We start from the raw sequence: 15784 nt of genomic DNA on the forward strand, positions 1-15784 counted from the left end.
AGAATACACACATTTCCACATATGTTATATACATTATTCACTGGTACATATTTTGTGCATTTACATGTTTCTTTATTCTTCTATGCGATAAGAAGTCACGGGCAATCCCAATATTTATTGCCCATCCCCAATTGCCTTTGGCCTGAATGACCTGCTAGGCCATTTCAGAGGGCAGTTAAGAGTCAACCACATTATAGACCAGTTAAGGACAGCAGATTTCCTTCCCCAAAGGGGCATTAGTAAACCAGTTGGATTTTTAAATGACAAGTTGTCATGTGTCAAGCTAACATTACGTACCAGATAAGTGGGATTTGAACCCTGATCCCCAGGACATATTGTGGATGTGCCGGTGTTGGACTGGGGTAAACACAGTAAAAAGTCTGACAACACCAGGTTTTAGTCCAACCGATTTATTTGATAGTAAACGCCCAAGCTTTCGAGGTTTCCCTCTTCGTCAGGTGAATGGAGAGTTCTGGCCTCAGACAGAGCATATAAAGCACAGACAGTTTAGAGATTACTGATTAGAATGCGAATCTTTACACCTAACCTGCTGTTCAAGTCCTGAAGTGGCCGACAACGTGAGTGGAAGGAGCACGGATCACAGGTTAAAGAGATGTGTATTGTCTCCAGACAGCACAGTGAGTGAGGTTTTGCAGGCCCAGGCAAGTCACGGGGGTTACAGATAGTGTGATATCCTTCTATCAGGCCAATGGCAGACCGTAAGAGTGGGAGAGACACCCAGTTTAGCCATGCTTGTGTGGAGTGACGCAACCCTTCACAGTAATCTACCCTTTAACAGTTTACTGGTGTCACTGCGGTGCTGCTCTGGGCGAGTGGCAATGTCATGTGATGGGTGTATGTGCTGTTGTTTTAAATCCAGACCAGACCTCCAAGTTTTAGTACAGTCCTAGCAAGACTCTCCACCAAATTGTTTTGGTCAGGAGCTCGGAAGTTCTGTTTTAAAATGGATTATTTCCACTTAGTCATTACATGAACGTATTCACAACATTCTATAGTTCTAAACAACCAGAATAAATATTTCTGTTGCTAAGTTAACTGAACCAACTATCAATACCATTTGTACAGGTCAACATGAGGTAAACATGAATTAACAGACAAACTGTGGTGGAACACAACTCAAACACCATATCAAATAACAGTCACAACCAAGTCAGCAACCCAAGCAGATGTCAATGAGTTGCAAAAAGTCTTTAAAACTTTGTCTTCCGCCCAAGGAATTTCAGCGCCACTTTTCCAAAGATCCAGGGAGGTATTTTTCCATCCCCACCCACCACAGGAATCACTGCGGGAGTTGGGGAGGCGGTAAACAATCCAAAGGTTTTTTCCAGTTTTGGAATGAGCACAGCCAGAAATTCCTATCCCCAGCCTCTGACCTCCATCAAAAGCCTGTGTCAACTCAAACAGCCCCAAGAACTGCTTGCCTCTCAGTTGCTCAATCTCTTTTTCAGAGACCACATCCCATTGGATTGAGAAGGCGGCGCCCCAATACCTAATTTGTGTCACGGTTCCAGCTCACCAACTACCCTGAGCAGATCATCACCTTGCCTGGGCTTTCCTTTGCCCCAGCAGCTAGCTTCATGCTGACAGTTTGATCTCCGGGTGATTTAGCGTATGATCCCGAAGTCAGAGTACTGCAATGTCAAACCCAGTTTTTGGCCAACGTCTGAATCTCAGGGCCATCGTATTTCTTGCCAGCAGCTCGCAACCCTGGAGAGTTCCTGCCTCAACCTTAGGTCTGGACACCCTTGGGAACCAAGGTGTTGGCTTCTGATTATTTTTGATTCATCCGTGGGGTGCAGGTGTCAGTGGCTAGGCTAGCATTCATTGTCTATCCCTAACCATCCATGAGAAGATGGTGGTGAGCTACTTTCTTGAACCACTATAATCATATACCAGTCCAGTTGGCCTCTTTGGCAGGAGTAGCCCATTCAGTCCATCGAGCCTGCACCACCATTCAAGATAAGCTTGGCATAAGTACATGAGAGTTAGAAGTAGGTGTAGGCCATTTGACTCCTCGAGCCTGCTCTGCCATTCAATGGCTCATCGTGTACTTTCAATAATTCACTCCTGCTTTCTCTCCTTACCCCTCGGTCCCTTTAGCCAGAAGGCCCACGTCCAGCTCCCACTCGAACGTCTCTAACAGACTGGTCCCAACAACCTGGTGTGGTAGAGAATTCCAACAGTTCACAACTCTCTGAATGAAGAAGTGCTTCCTCATCTCAATCCTGAAAGCCTTATCCCTTATTCTTCGACTGTGACCCGAGTTCTGCACTTTCCCAACATCGGGAATATTCATCCTACATCTAGTCTATCCAGACCCATCAGGATTTTATATGTTTCCATGAGATCCCCTCTCATTCTTCTAAATTCCAGTGAGTACAAGCCCAGTCAAACCAGCCTTTCTTCATATGTCAATCATGCCATTCCAGTAATCAGTCTGGTGAACATTTTCTGGACTCCCTCAATAGCAAGAATATCCTTTCTCAGACTAGGAAACCAAAAGTGCACACAACGCTCAAGGTGTGGCCTCACCAAAGCCCTGTATAACTGCAGCAAGGCATCCCTACTCCAATATGCTAACCCTCTTGCTATGAAGGCCAGCATGCCATTAGCTTTCCTCTCTGCCTGGTATACCTGCAAGCTAACCTTCAGTGACTGTTCCACCATGAAACTAGGGTAATTTCACAGTAACTTTATTGCAGTGTTAATGTAAGCCTTACTTGTGACTAATAAATAAACTTGATAACTTTGTAACTTTTATAACTTTATAACACAGGTCACATTGCACTTTCACTTTTCCTAACCTACCACGATTCAGATAATAAATTAATAATTCCTGAGTTATTAGACATAAGAACATAAGAACATAAGAAATAGGAGCAGGAGTAGGCCATCTAGCCCTTCGAGCCTGCCCCGCCATTCAATAAGATCATGGCTGATCTGTCGTGGCTCAGTTCCACTTTCCCGCCCTCTCCCCATAACCCTTAATCCCCTCTCTTATCAAAAACCCATCAACCCGCGTCTTAAAAATATTTAGCGAGGCAGCCTCCACCACTTCAATGGGCAGAGAATTCCAGAGATTCACCACCCTTTGAGTGAAGAAGTTCCTCCTCAACTCCGTTCTAAACCGCCTCCCCTTTATCTTGAGGCTGTGCCCCCTAGTCCTACTGTCTTTTTTGAGCGGGAAGAGTCTCTCCACCTCTATCCTATCCATCCCATTCATCATCTTATATGTCTCAATGAGATCTCCCCTCATTCTTCTAAACTCTAACGAGTACAAGCCTAGTTTATTCAGCCTCTCCTCATAGCTCAACCCCCTCAACTCTGGTATCAGCCTAGTAAACCTCCTCTGCACTCCCTCCAAGGCCAAAATATCTTTGCACAGGTGCGGCGCCCAAAACTGCACACAGTACTCCAGCTGCGGCCTCACCAATGCCCTATACAGCTGCAGCAAGACCTCCCTACTTTTATATTCAATCCCCCTCGCTATGAAGGCCAGCATCCCATTTGCCTTCCTGACCACCTGCTGCACCTGCAAGCTGGGTTTTTGCGGCTCATGCACAAGGACCCTGAGGTCCCTCTGCACCGTCGCCCGCTGCAGTTTTTCGCCACGTAAGTAATAGTCCTTCCTACCATTATTCCTACCAAAGTGGACCACCTCACACTTGCCAACATTAAATTCCATTTGCCATTTCCTGGCCCATTCGCCCAGCCTATCTAGATCCTTCTGCAGACTCTCCACACCCTCCGCACAATTTGCCGTTCCCCCAATCTTGGTGTCATCAGCAAATTTCGACACCCTACACTCGGTTCCCTCCTCCAGATCATCTATATAAATGGTAAAAAGCTGAGGCCCCAGCACCGACCCCTGGGGCACTCCACTAGTCACCATCCACCAATCCGAATAGCACCTGTTGACCCCCACTCTCTGCCTCCTATTTGACAACCAATCCTCTATCCACGCTAACACCCTACCCCCAACTCCATGTCCCTCGACCTTCTGCAATAACCTCTTGTGAGGTACTTTGTCAAACGCCTTCTGAAAATCCAGAAAGACCACATCCACCGCCTCTCCTCTATCCACCGCCCTAGACACATCCTCATAGAACTCCAGTAAATTTGTCAGACACGACTTCCCTTTAATGAAACTGTGCTGCATCTGCTCTATCAAGCAGTTCCCTTCAAGATGCCTCGCAATTTCCTCCTTAATGACGGATTCTAACATTTTACCTACCACAGACGTTAAACTAACCGGCCTATAATTCCCTGCCTTTTGCCTCGCACCCTTCTTAAACAACGGCGTAACATTAGCCGTTTTCCAATCCTCCGGCACTTCCCCGGAATCCAGCGACGTCTGGAAAATAACCACCAAGGCATCCACTATCACCTCCGCCATTTCTTTCAGGACCCTTGGATGCATTCCATCCGGTCCTGGGGACTTGTCCACAATCAGCCCCCCTCCAGTCTGTCGAGCACCGCCTCTCTAGTAACAGTAATGTCATTAAGACCCTCCAGTCCTACCACCTTTCCATCACTAACACCCGGCAAATTATTCACATCCTCCTCCATGAAGACAGAAACAAAAAAGTTATTCAATACCTTAGCCATATCCCCATCCCCTACCACTAGGTCCCCTTTCTCATCCTCTAAAGGACCAACGTTCACCCTAGCCAGCCTCTTCCTTTTTATATATTTATAAAAACTCTTGCTATCCTTTTTTATATTAAGCGCTAGCCCAGCTTCATAGTTTCTCCTACCCTTCTTTATCAACTTCTTTGTCAATATTTGTTGACATTTAAACCTCTCCCAATCCTCTTCTCACCTACTACTCTTAGCTACTCTAAATTCCTCCGCTTTTAATTTAACACTTTCCTTCACCTCCTTTGTTATCCACGGCTTATTACCTCATCAATCAGATGAATCTACATGTAGCAATAAAGAGCATGCTGCGCCAGATAAATATTTTAAGAGGCTTGTACAGTTGGCAAACAGATCTCCAGGTAGCATTATAATTCTCCTAATCCGTCTGAGCAGTGAAAATAGCTTTCAGTAACAAGTTTGTACAAGAGTATTGTTTTAAAAAGGTGTACTTTGACTGAGCTTCACTGACTTCTGTCTGCTTAACAGGCCTCTTGAACTGGAATCTATTTCACATTTTGTTCACTGCTCCTTAAGTTATCATTGTAGTTAAAGCAATTACGAGCTTTTGTGATTAAGGCCATTCGGGTATAAATGCCAAAACTAGACAGTATGCACATGGGCTATGCAGGAAGAAGTCTCACAACACCAGGTTCTGATCAGAGCTCCTACTCACCTAACGAAGGGGAAAACCCCTAAAGCTAGTGGTGTTTACTACCAAATATAGCTGTTGGACTTTAACGTGCTGTTGTGAGACTTTTTACTGTGTTTACCCCAGTCCAACGCCGGCATCTCCACATCATGACTATGCAGGAAACACAGTCTTGAAGAAGATAGTTTGAAATACTTGTCTGTGAACCGGTCATCTTCAGTCTGACTCCACTCCTGGCAAATCTTTGCCAGGACAAATCCTGAAATAATTGTGGGTTTTTTTAATCTTTATTTTTAATCAACCTTTTGCATACATCCATTATGCTGGGTTTTTAAAAAATTTATTCACAGGATATGCGCATCGCTGGCTGAGGCCCATTGTTGACTTTGAAAACATTGTGGTGAGCTGTCTTATAACCAAAAAAACTATAGAACCTCTAGAGTGCAGAAAGAGGCCATTCAGCCCATTGAGTCTAACTGACTTTCTCTGCAGGGACTATATGACGGCCACTCCACTGATACTGTCATAGACAGATACACTTGATTTGATTTAATTTGATGTATTATTGTCACATGTATTAGCATACAGTGTTATTGTTTCTTGCGCTATGCAGACAAAGCATACCATTTAGAGAGAGGAAAATGAGAGAGTACAGAATGTAGTGTTATAATCATAGCTAGGATGTAGAGAAAGATCGACTTCATATGAGGTAGGTCCATTCAAAAGTCTGACGGCAGCAGGGAAGAAGCTGTTCTTGAGTCAGTTGGTACGTGACCTCAGACTTTTGTATCTTTTACCCGATGGCAGAAGGTGGAAGAGAGAATGTCCGGTGTGAGTGGGGTCCTTAATTATGCTGACTACTTTGACGAGGCAGCAAGAAGTGTAGTCAGAGTCAATGGATGGGAGGCTGGTTTGTGTCTTGGATTGGGCTACATTTTAATTCCTTGTAGTCTTGGGCAGAACAGGAGCCATACTAAGCTGTGATACAATCAGAAGGAATGCTTTCTATGGTGCATCTGTAAAATTTGGTGAGCGTTGTAGCTGACATGCCAAATTTCCTTTGCCTTCTGAGAAAATAGAGGCATTGGTGGGCTTTCCTAACTATAGTGTCGACATGAGGGTATCAGGACAGATTGTTGATGATCTGGACACCTGAAAACGTGAAGCTCTTGACCCTTTCTACTTCGCCCCCATTGATGCAGACAGAGGCACGTTCTCCTTTACACTTCTTGAAGTCGATGACAACCTCCTCCGTTTTGTTGACATTGAGGGAGAGATTATCGTTGCTGCACAGTTTACCAGATTCTCTATCTCATTCTTGTACTCTGTCTTGTCATTGTTTGAGATCTGACCCACTACTGTGGTGTCATCAGCAAACTTGAAAATCAAGTTGGAGGGGAATTTAGCCATACAGTCATAGGTGTATAAAGAGCACAGTGGTAGGCTGAGAACCCAGCCTTGGGGGCACTGATGTTGAGGATGATCATGGAGGAGATGTTGTTACATATCCTTACTGATTGTGATCTGTGAGTTAGGAAGTACAGGATCCGGTCGCACAGGGAGGTGCCAAGGAGCAAACCACAGAGTTTGGAGATGAGTTTCATGGGAATAATAGTGTTGAACACTGAGCTGTAGTCAATAGATAGGAATTTGACACAGGTGTCCTTGTTATCTAGGTGTTCCAGGGTTGAGTAGAGGGCCAGGGAGATGGCATCCACTGTGGACCTGTTGCGACGATAGTGGATCCAGGCAGTCTGGGAGGCTGAAATTGCTTCGTGCTATGACTAGCCTTTCAAAGCGTTTCATAATGATGGATGTCAGAACCATGGGCCGATAGTCAGGAAGGCACGCTGCTTGGTTTTTCTTAGGTACTGCCATGATGGTCACCTTCTTGAAGCAGGTAGGGACCTCAGATTGTTGTAAAGACAGGTTGAAGATGTCTGTGAATACCCCCACCAGCTGATCCACGCAGGATCTGAGTGATGTCCTGAACACATTATGCACCCTTGCAATCCCTCAGTGCTTCTTCCAAGAGGCATTCAGCATGGAGGAGTGCTGATTCACCAGCTATGGTCATTGGAGGAAGGAAGGGGCCCAAGAAGGTGACAATCAGCAGAAAGTTTCCATGTTTGATCTGATACCATGAGAGATCATGGGATCCAGGGATCACAGGGCACTCCTACCTGACTGTATACAACTTTGTTGGGTCTGTCCTGCAGAAGGGCCAAGACATACCCAGAGACAGTGATGGTGGTGGCTGGAACATTATCTATAAGGTACGATTCCATGAGTATGACTGCATCAAGCTGTTACTTGATTAGTTTGTGACACAGCTCATCCAATTTTGACATAAGTCCCCAGACATTGGTACATGGACCGTGCACGATCAACAGAGCCGATTCTGCCAATCTCATTTCCGCTGCCTATATTTTTTCTGGATGGTCAATTCCTTTACCATTCTTTTTACAGATTTTGCAGCACTTTGATGGAACTCAATAAACATTATCATGGGTCTGGAGTCAGTGTAGACCAGTCCAAGTAAGGATTTCCTTTCCTCAAGGATATTCGTGAAAGAAAATTTTACAACAATCTATAATGGTTTCATGGACACTATTACTGAGAAAAGTTTTTTCAAAATTCCAGATTTTTTTATTAATTGAATTTCAATTCCACCAACAGCTAATGTGGGATTTGAGTGACTGTCTCCAGAACATTCACCTGGATCTCTGTATTATTAATCCAATTACATCACCACCATGTCCAACCTCCCTTGTAGAATGGAAGTCAGCCAAAGAAAGATGTGGCAGGAATTTTGAGTGATAAGTTTAGAAGGTCTTACACATGCCTCATGTGACCCTCCCTCCATACCTTCCATGATCATTTCATGCTTTCATGCCACCTGTATGCACCCGCATCCCCCCTTCACGTTCTCCAATCTCCCATTCCCCACGGAGAAACATGTCTGGCTATGTGTCCCTGTTGATAGAATTCTCAGATGGCCTCATTATGAATGCTTGCTTATGTATGCAGCCCATGTGACTTTCCTTGTAATTGTTAATATTGAAGTGATTCTATTCATCGTAATCATTGTATTGTGTCTATATTTGTGTTTTAATTGACAGCTAAAGATAAGATGTAACTAACACCATGTACTAAAAAAATCTCCTTGTGGCTTCTCTCACTCTGCCACAGTAACCTTGTCAGAACTCCCATTGACTTCACTTACGTACTGTAACAGAACATCATTCTATTCATGATACCTCTCTGGCTTTGTCTATTACAATAGATAAAATATTTTTGATTTATAAAATCTTCTTTCCCCCTTTTTGATCATTTTAAGATGCTTGACATCATCTGGTAAGTTTTTCCATGGAATGTCCCATTGTAAGATATAGAATCTCAGAATATTCCAGACTGACTATTGACAGTGGGGGTCGGGTGGTGCCAACAGTACTGTAACTGGTCAGCGGGTCATACCGAGAGCACTGTTTTTTGGGACTTGAGACGGCCAGCCACTCCCACGAGGTGGGTCAACAATTGGACTCGTTAAAGCCCTTCTTAAAGATATTTTCAGGAGGCCAAGGGGGCTTGGGGATAAGAGGAGTGGGAACATCAACTGACTGGAGTTGGGAACTAAGTGGCAGGCATGAATGCCCACATCCCTAATAGATCTATACAGAAAAAACAAGCATCAGTTTGTGCAAAGCTTCCCCTTTCTTCACTGCCATGCTCTCCACCATCACCACTCACACCCCTCCCACCCCCGAACTCCAACCGCAATCCCACTTCCCCATTAGAACATAGAACACGACACACAAACAGACCCTTCAGCCCACAAGTTATGCCGATCATATCCATACCTACCAGGCCATAGAACTATCTGTAACCCCCAATCCCATTAAATCCCATGTACTCATCCAGAATTCTTTTAAAAGACCCCAGCGAATTTGCCTCTACCACCACCGACGGCAGCCGATTCCACTCACTCACCACCCTCTGAGTGAAAAACTTACCCCTAACATCTCCTCTGTACTTGCTCCCCAGCACCTTAAACCTGTGTCCTCTCGTAGCGACCATTTCAGCCCTGGGAAATAGCCTCCGAGAATCCACCCTATCTATTCCTCTCAACATTTTATAAGCCTCTATCAGGTCGCCTCTCAACCTTCATCTCTCCAGGGAGAAGAGACCTAGCTCCCTCAACCTATCTTCATAAGGCAAAGTTATTAGTTGTTTAAAATTTTAAGTATATTTAAAGTTTTAAATATGTAAGTAAAGTTTTAAAGTAGATTTGAGATTGTCACAAGTAGCCTTACATAAACACTGCAATGAAGTTTACTGTGAAAATCTCTTAGTTGCCACACTCTGGGCCTGTTCGGGTATACTGAGAGAGAATTTTTCATGGTCAGTGTAACTAATCAGTGGGTCTTTTGGACTGTGGGAGGAAACCAGAGGACCTGGAGGAAACCCATGCAGACACAGGGAGAATGCGCAGACTCCACACAGCCAATGACCCAAACCGGGAATTCAATCCAAGTCCCTGGTGCAGTGAGGCAGCAGTGAGCTAACCACTGTGCCACTGCACCACAACAGTGGTGGCCTGATTGCTTTCCCCGTGTTGTAATTACAGTTTTAAAAAGTTTTATTGAAGTGCCTTCTTGTACTGTAGCTAGGTATTCCGTTGGAACGGGAAAGCCTGTGAAAAGCTTGACTTCTGTCCTTAATTAAACGGGGAAACTGTCTCCATGGCGATTAAGGGCTCATTCACTCCTGCGGACATCTTCTCCGGAGCCTTCAACATGTCACTGATGGAGACGAACACCTCTCCTAGGCCATCCCCACACCCCCACTTCTTGCCTTCATTCAACCGCACAACTTCAAACAGACCATTGTCCGCAGCAAACTACCCAGCCTTCAGGAAGACAGTAAGCATGACACCACACAACGCTGCCACAGCAGCTTCTGCAAGACGTAACGGATCATCTACACGGATGTCATCATCTCACATGAGAAAACCATCCACCAGGTACACAGTACGTACTCTTGCAGCTCGGCCAACGTTGACTACCTGATACGCTGCAGGAAAGGATGTCCCGAGGTATGGTACACTGGGGAAACCATGCAGACGTAATGACAATGGATGAATGAACACCGCTCAACAATCACCAGGCCAGACTGTTCTCTTCCTGTTAGGGAACACTTCAGCGGTCACGGGCATTCGACCTCTGATCTTCAGGTAAGTGTTCTCCAAAGTGGCCTTCACGACACACGACAATGCAGAGTCACTGAGCAGAGACTGATAGCCATGTTCTGCACACATGAGGATGGCCTCAACCAGGATCTTGGGTTCATGTCACACTATCTGTAACCTCCACGACTTGCCTGGGCTTGCAAAATCTCACTAACTGTCCTATCTGGAGACAATACACAACTCTTTAACCTGTGCTTAATGCTCTCTCCGCTCACATTGTCTGTACTTTTAAGACTTGATTACCTGTAAAGACTCGCATTCCAACCATTATTTTGTAAATTAAGTTTGTGTCTTTATATGCCCTGTTTGTGAACAGAACTCCCACTTACCTGACAAAGGGGCAGCGCTCCAAAAGCTAGTGGCTTTTGCTACCAAATAAACCTGTTGGGCTTTAACCTGGTGTTGTGAGACTTCTTACAATGAAGTTTCAAGACAGCCTTGGAGAGGAAACTTGTACTTGCTGGGGTTCCCATGCATCTGTTGTCGTTATCCTTCCAGGTGATACAGGTCATGGGTTTGGAAGGTGCTGCTGAAGGAGTCTTGGTAAGATCCTGCAGTGCATCTTGTAGATGGTACACACTGCTGCCATTGTGTGTCAGAAGTGGAGTGAGTGAATGTTTAAGGTAATGAATTACTGTCATTTGTTTCGTTCATGAAATAGATGTTTGTTTTTACGACACATTGACCACTTATTTATTTTTGGATGACTTTTTTTGAATGAGAGTGTTTTTCTGTATTTTGTATTTGAATGAGATTAGATTGTTATAGGTTTATCTATTTTTCATGACTATTCCAAAGACATGACAAATCCTTAAATTATCAAGAAATATCCTTAAGTTACTTCTTGTCAAATCGAGTTGCCTTAAGTTATAATGCTTATCAAATCCTTTGGTTATTTTAAACACCTTTTGTTTGATAATCTTTCAACCTTGTATGTTCAAGGAAACGCAAGCCAAATTTAAGTAATCTGCCTTCTTGAAACTACTCCCAGGATTACAGGAAATTGCCAATTCTTCTGTCAGTGATTGATTGATTTTATGCAGGAGTTCCTTACATTGCAGGATGCAGAGACACTTTTTAAAGAGATTATATTTGTCTAACTTACTGTGCTTTGCTTATTGTGAACTGTTCTGTTTAAGTTCTATTGACAGGTCCGACCCTGTCACTAGATCAATAGCTGATGTAATGGTGCCAATTATCACAGTATAAAGCAACCCTTTCAACGCAAATCGTTCTATTCAGTCTGCACTGCATATTCTCAAAGTCCAGTACATCCTTCCTAAGGTTTGGCACCCAAAATTGAGTGTAAAAATTGAGATAAAACCTAATGATGAATTGTACAATTGAAGCATACCTCCCTGCCCTTTGTATTCAATGTAACATTTGATGTAACATATAATACGCGCTAGCTTTTTGATTTTCCTTTGTCCTTATCCAGTTGTTTTAAGTACTCTATGTAAATGAACACCTGTATCTCTTTTCTGCATCGCCATTGCTAGCTCTTAGGGAAACATTCCAATTTATCTTGCTCGATTGTAAAGTGATTAGTTTGACCCTTAACCACCACAAGCTCCATTTGTCCACTCCCTAACCCAACCATTCTTCCTTCCAGGTCTCAGCTGCACAATTTACTGTCCTCCACAGCAAGTGTCGCCTGTAATCTTGGATATGACTCACCCTACTTCTCATTCAAGTTATAATTGAGGTGAAAAGTCAAGAGGTCAGTACTGATTATGGCACCATTTGTCATATTCCATTTATTCACGTCCTTGACTGGAATTTTCCAGCCCCATCGTGATGGGAAGATCAGGCAACTCAGCCAAAATTCCACTGACTTTTGGCACCACCAGACAATCCCAATGGTGGTCAGGGCCAGAAAATCCCACCTTTGCCTGCTACCTCCCAACCAATTGCCAACCCAATATCACAAGGTTTCCTCCAATCCTTTTTGCCAATGGTCTCTTCTACCGAACCTTTTCAAATTTCTTCTGGGAAGCACTTTGGTGATTCCCGAAAAATAAGTCAACTCGATTAGTCAGAGTTAACGCTTCACAAAGCAGTGCTGACTCTCTCTAATCGGCTCTCAATTATGCAAGTGCTCACACACTCAAGGGAATTTACTCAACTGCATTCTGTTTACAGGGCTGTTTCGCTGTCCCTCCCTCTCTTAGGTAATAAGCTGTATTGCTTAGTTTGTAGGTGGAATGATTTCAGTTTCAGCATTAGTGTCCAACCCTTTGATTCTGCACTGAATAAATGTTGGAAGAGATTCTGTATTAGTAACAATCTTCCATGACAACCAACATATGTGGCAGGTCAAATCTTGCCTCACAATGATCCATTTATGCTACTTTGAACTTAGCATGATAGGGTTATGCTTCATCTCCAAAATAACATCTTTAAGAGCAACCGAGCAGCTGCTGTCTCAGTGCATCAAGAGAATATTGAAAAGCCTGGATAGAATGGACATGGGTGAGATGTTTCCATTAGTAGGAGACATAAGAATCTGAGGACACAGCCACAGAAAAAAGGGGCGAATCAAGGAATTTCTTCAGCCAGAGGGTGGCAAATCTATGGAATTCATTGCCACATAAAGCTATGGAGGCCAGGTCATTGAATATACTTAAGACAGAGATAGTCTGAGGTTACATACCAACAAACTCAAGAGCAGGTTCTTCCCTGCTGCCATCAGACTTTTGAATGGGTCCACCTCCCATTAAGCTGACCTTTCTCTACACCTTAGCTATGATTGTAACACGACATTCTGCATTCTCTCTGCTTTCCTTCTGTATGAACAGTATGTCTCGTCTGTATACGTGCAAGAAACAATACTTTTCACTGTATACTAATACATGTGATAATGATAAGTCAAATCAAATCAAATCGAGATTGGTTACTGGGGAAAAGCTGGAGGATGGAGTTGAGAAACACATCAGCCATGATCGAAGCTTGGGCTGAATGGCTTAATTCTGCTCCTATATATTTTGGTCATATCTCACCTTGTCTCCAAATGCAGAGGGACTCACAATCTCAACTTGGAATCATCCAAGTTATCAGTCTACATTGTTTGTGCACCTTTAACTTTTGGCAGAGTCTAACAAGATGACTTAGTCTACTCTCCCTACACTGTAACTTACTTATGTGTTTGTGAGTATCTCTGGATGGACACACCATGTAGATACCCCTTGTTTGCTGCTTGCTGAAACAAGAGTGCTTTGAACTTGGGTGAAAACAGGGAGTTTTAAGGGATAAGTTTGTAAGGGATAAGTAAAAATTAAACTCAACTTCAGGGCTGATTTCAAGCTAAATTAGTTCTTTAAAATTAGTAACTTAAAGCTTGCTTAAGGTGTATTTTAGTTGCATTTCTGAAACAGAAGTCAGTTGAGTCACTCTCAGCTGAAGCTGCTTAACTGAACAATTATTTTAATTCAGTTTCAAAAGAATTGTTTTTGGGGACACTGCTTGGCCAAACAAGTTCTTTGGTGAAAAGAGGGAGCTTGGCGAAGCTGAAAGATTGAGTGCGGAGCTCAGTCCGGATAGGAGCAGAGTGTCGCGGAACTTCATAAATGCCCAGAGAGAGCAAGGGAACTGATTTGAAGAGTACTGGGTAAGGTTGAGTAATTGTTACCAGATTGTAGCACTTACCTCTTTGGCAGTGGCAGTGAGAGGATACCGGGACAGATTTCAGCGTTCCGAGGTGATGTCACAGTTCAGAAAGTGACCAACGGGAAAGTGGGAAAAAACTCCAGGAAACTGGAAGCACTATGCTCGGTGACAAAACTCAACCAGAAGCCAGGGTTCATCCAGCTGCCGAGGCTGGTTACAGTTGTTGTTACTCCCTGTGCCACGTGCTAGTGAGGTTAAAAACAGAGAGATAGTGCAGCTGAACGCATGGCTAAAAAGTTGGCGTAGGTGGGAGAGTTTCAGACTTGTGGATAACTGGGATGTTTTCCATGAAAAGTGGGGCCTGTACAAGAAGGACGGGTTATACCTGAACTGGAGAGGAACCAATATCCTGGCCGGGGGCTTTCCTTGTCTGGTTCAGGCGATCTTAAACTAATGTGGCAGGCGAGTGGGAATCAGAACAGTAGGTCAGCAAGTGTAGAGACTGGGGGATGAGCAGGGAACCAAGGCCAGGGCTGGCTAAGAGGAAGAGCAGGCTGGGGAAGGTCAAACTCTGTGAACCTGGAGGTCTGGAGTGCATCTGTTTCAATGCAAGGAGTATAACAGATAAAACAGATGAACTTACAGCCTTGATTCATGTACAGAACTTGGTTAAAAGAGGTTGCAGTAACAGAGACTTGGTTAAAAGAAGGACAGGACTGGCTGCTGAATATTCCAAGATATGTGTTTTAGATGAGACAGTGGGAAAGGTAAAACAGGTGGGGAAGTTGCTTGACTGGTTCGGGATCATATTACAGCTGTGTATTGGGAGGGCACCTTGGAAGAATCATGTAACAAGACTGTGTGAGTAGAGTTCAGACTAAAAAGTCTGACAACACCAGGTTTAAGTCCAACTGATTTATTTGATAGTAAACTCACTAGCTTTTGAGGTTTCCTTCTTCGTCAGGTGAATGGAGAGTTCCAAAAAAAACTTCCTGGGTGCACTTAACGAATTCCTCACCATCTGGACCCCTTAACCATGAGCGATTTCCGGTCGATATGAGGAAAATTAAAGTCTCCCATGACAAAAAATCTATTATTTTTACAGCTGTCCAGAATCTGCTTACATATCCATTCCTCAGCTTCCCATGGGATGTTGGGGGGCCTGTAGTGCACACCCATCATAGTGACTGCCCCCTCCCTGTTTCTGAACTCTACATGATGTAGATATGCTGGCGTTGGACTGGGGTAAACACAGTAAAAAGAATGACAAAGAGGGAAACCTCGAAAGCTAGTGAGTTTACTATCAAATAAATCGGTTGGACTTAAACCTGGTGTTGTCAGACTTTTTACTGTGTTTACCCCAGTCCAACACCGGCATATCTACATCATGTAGAGTTCAGAAACAGGGAGGGGGCAGTCACTGTGATGGGTGTGCACTACAGGCCTCCAAACAACCCATGGGAAGCTGAGGAATGGAGATTCTGGTCAGCTGTAAAAATAATACATTTGTTGTCATGGGAGACTTTAATTTTCCTCATATCGACCGGAAATCCCTCATGGTTCAGGGTCCAGATGGTGAGGAATTTGTTAAGTGAACCCAGGAAGGTTTTTTTGGAACA

Source organism: Carcharhinus amblyrhynchos, chromosome 4 (assembly GCF_965287045.1).
Source record: "Carcharhinus amblyrhynchos chromosome 4, sCarAmb.v2.hapA, whole genome shotgun sequence".
NCBI classification, from domain to species: domain Eukaryota; kingdom Metazoa; phylum Chordata; class Chondrichthyes; order Carcharhiniformes; family Carcharhinidae; genus Carcharhinus; species Carcharhinus amblyrhynchos.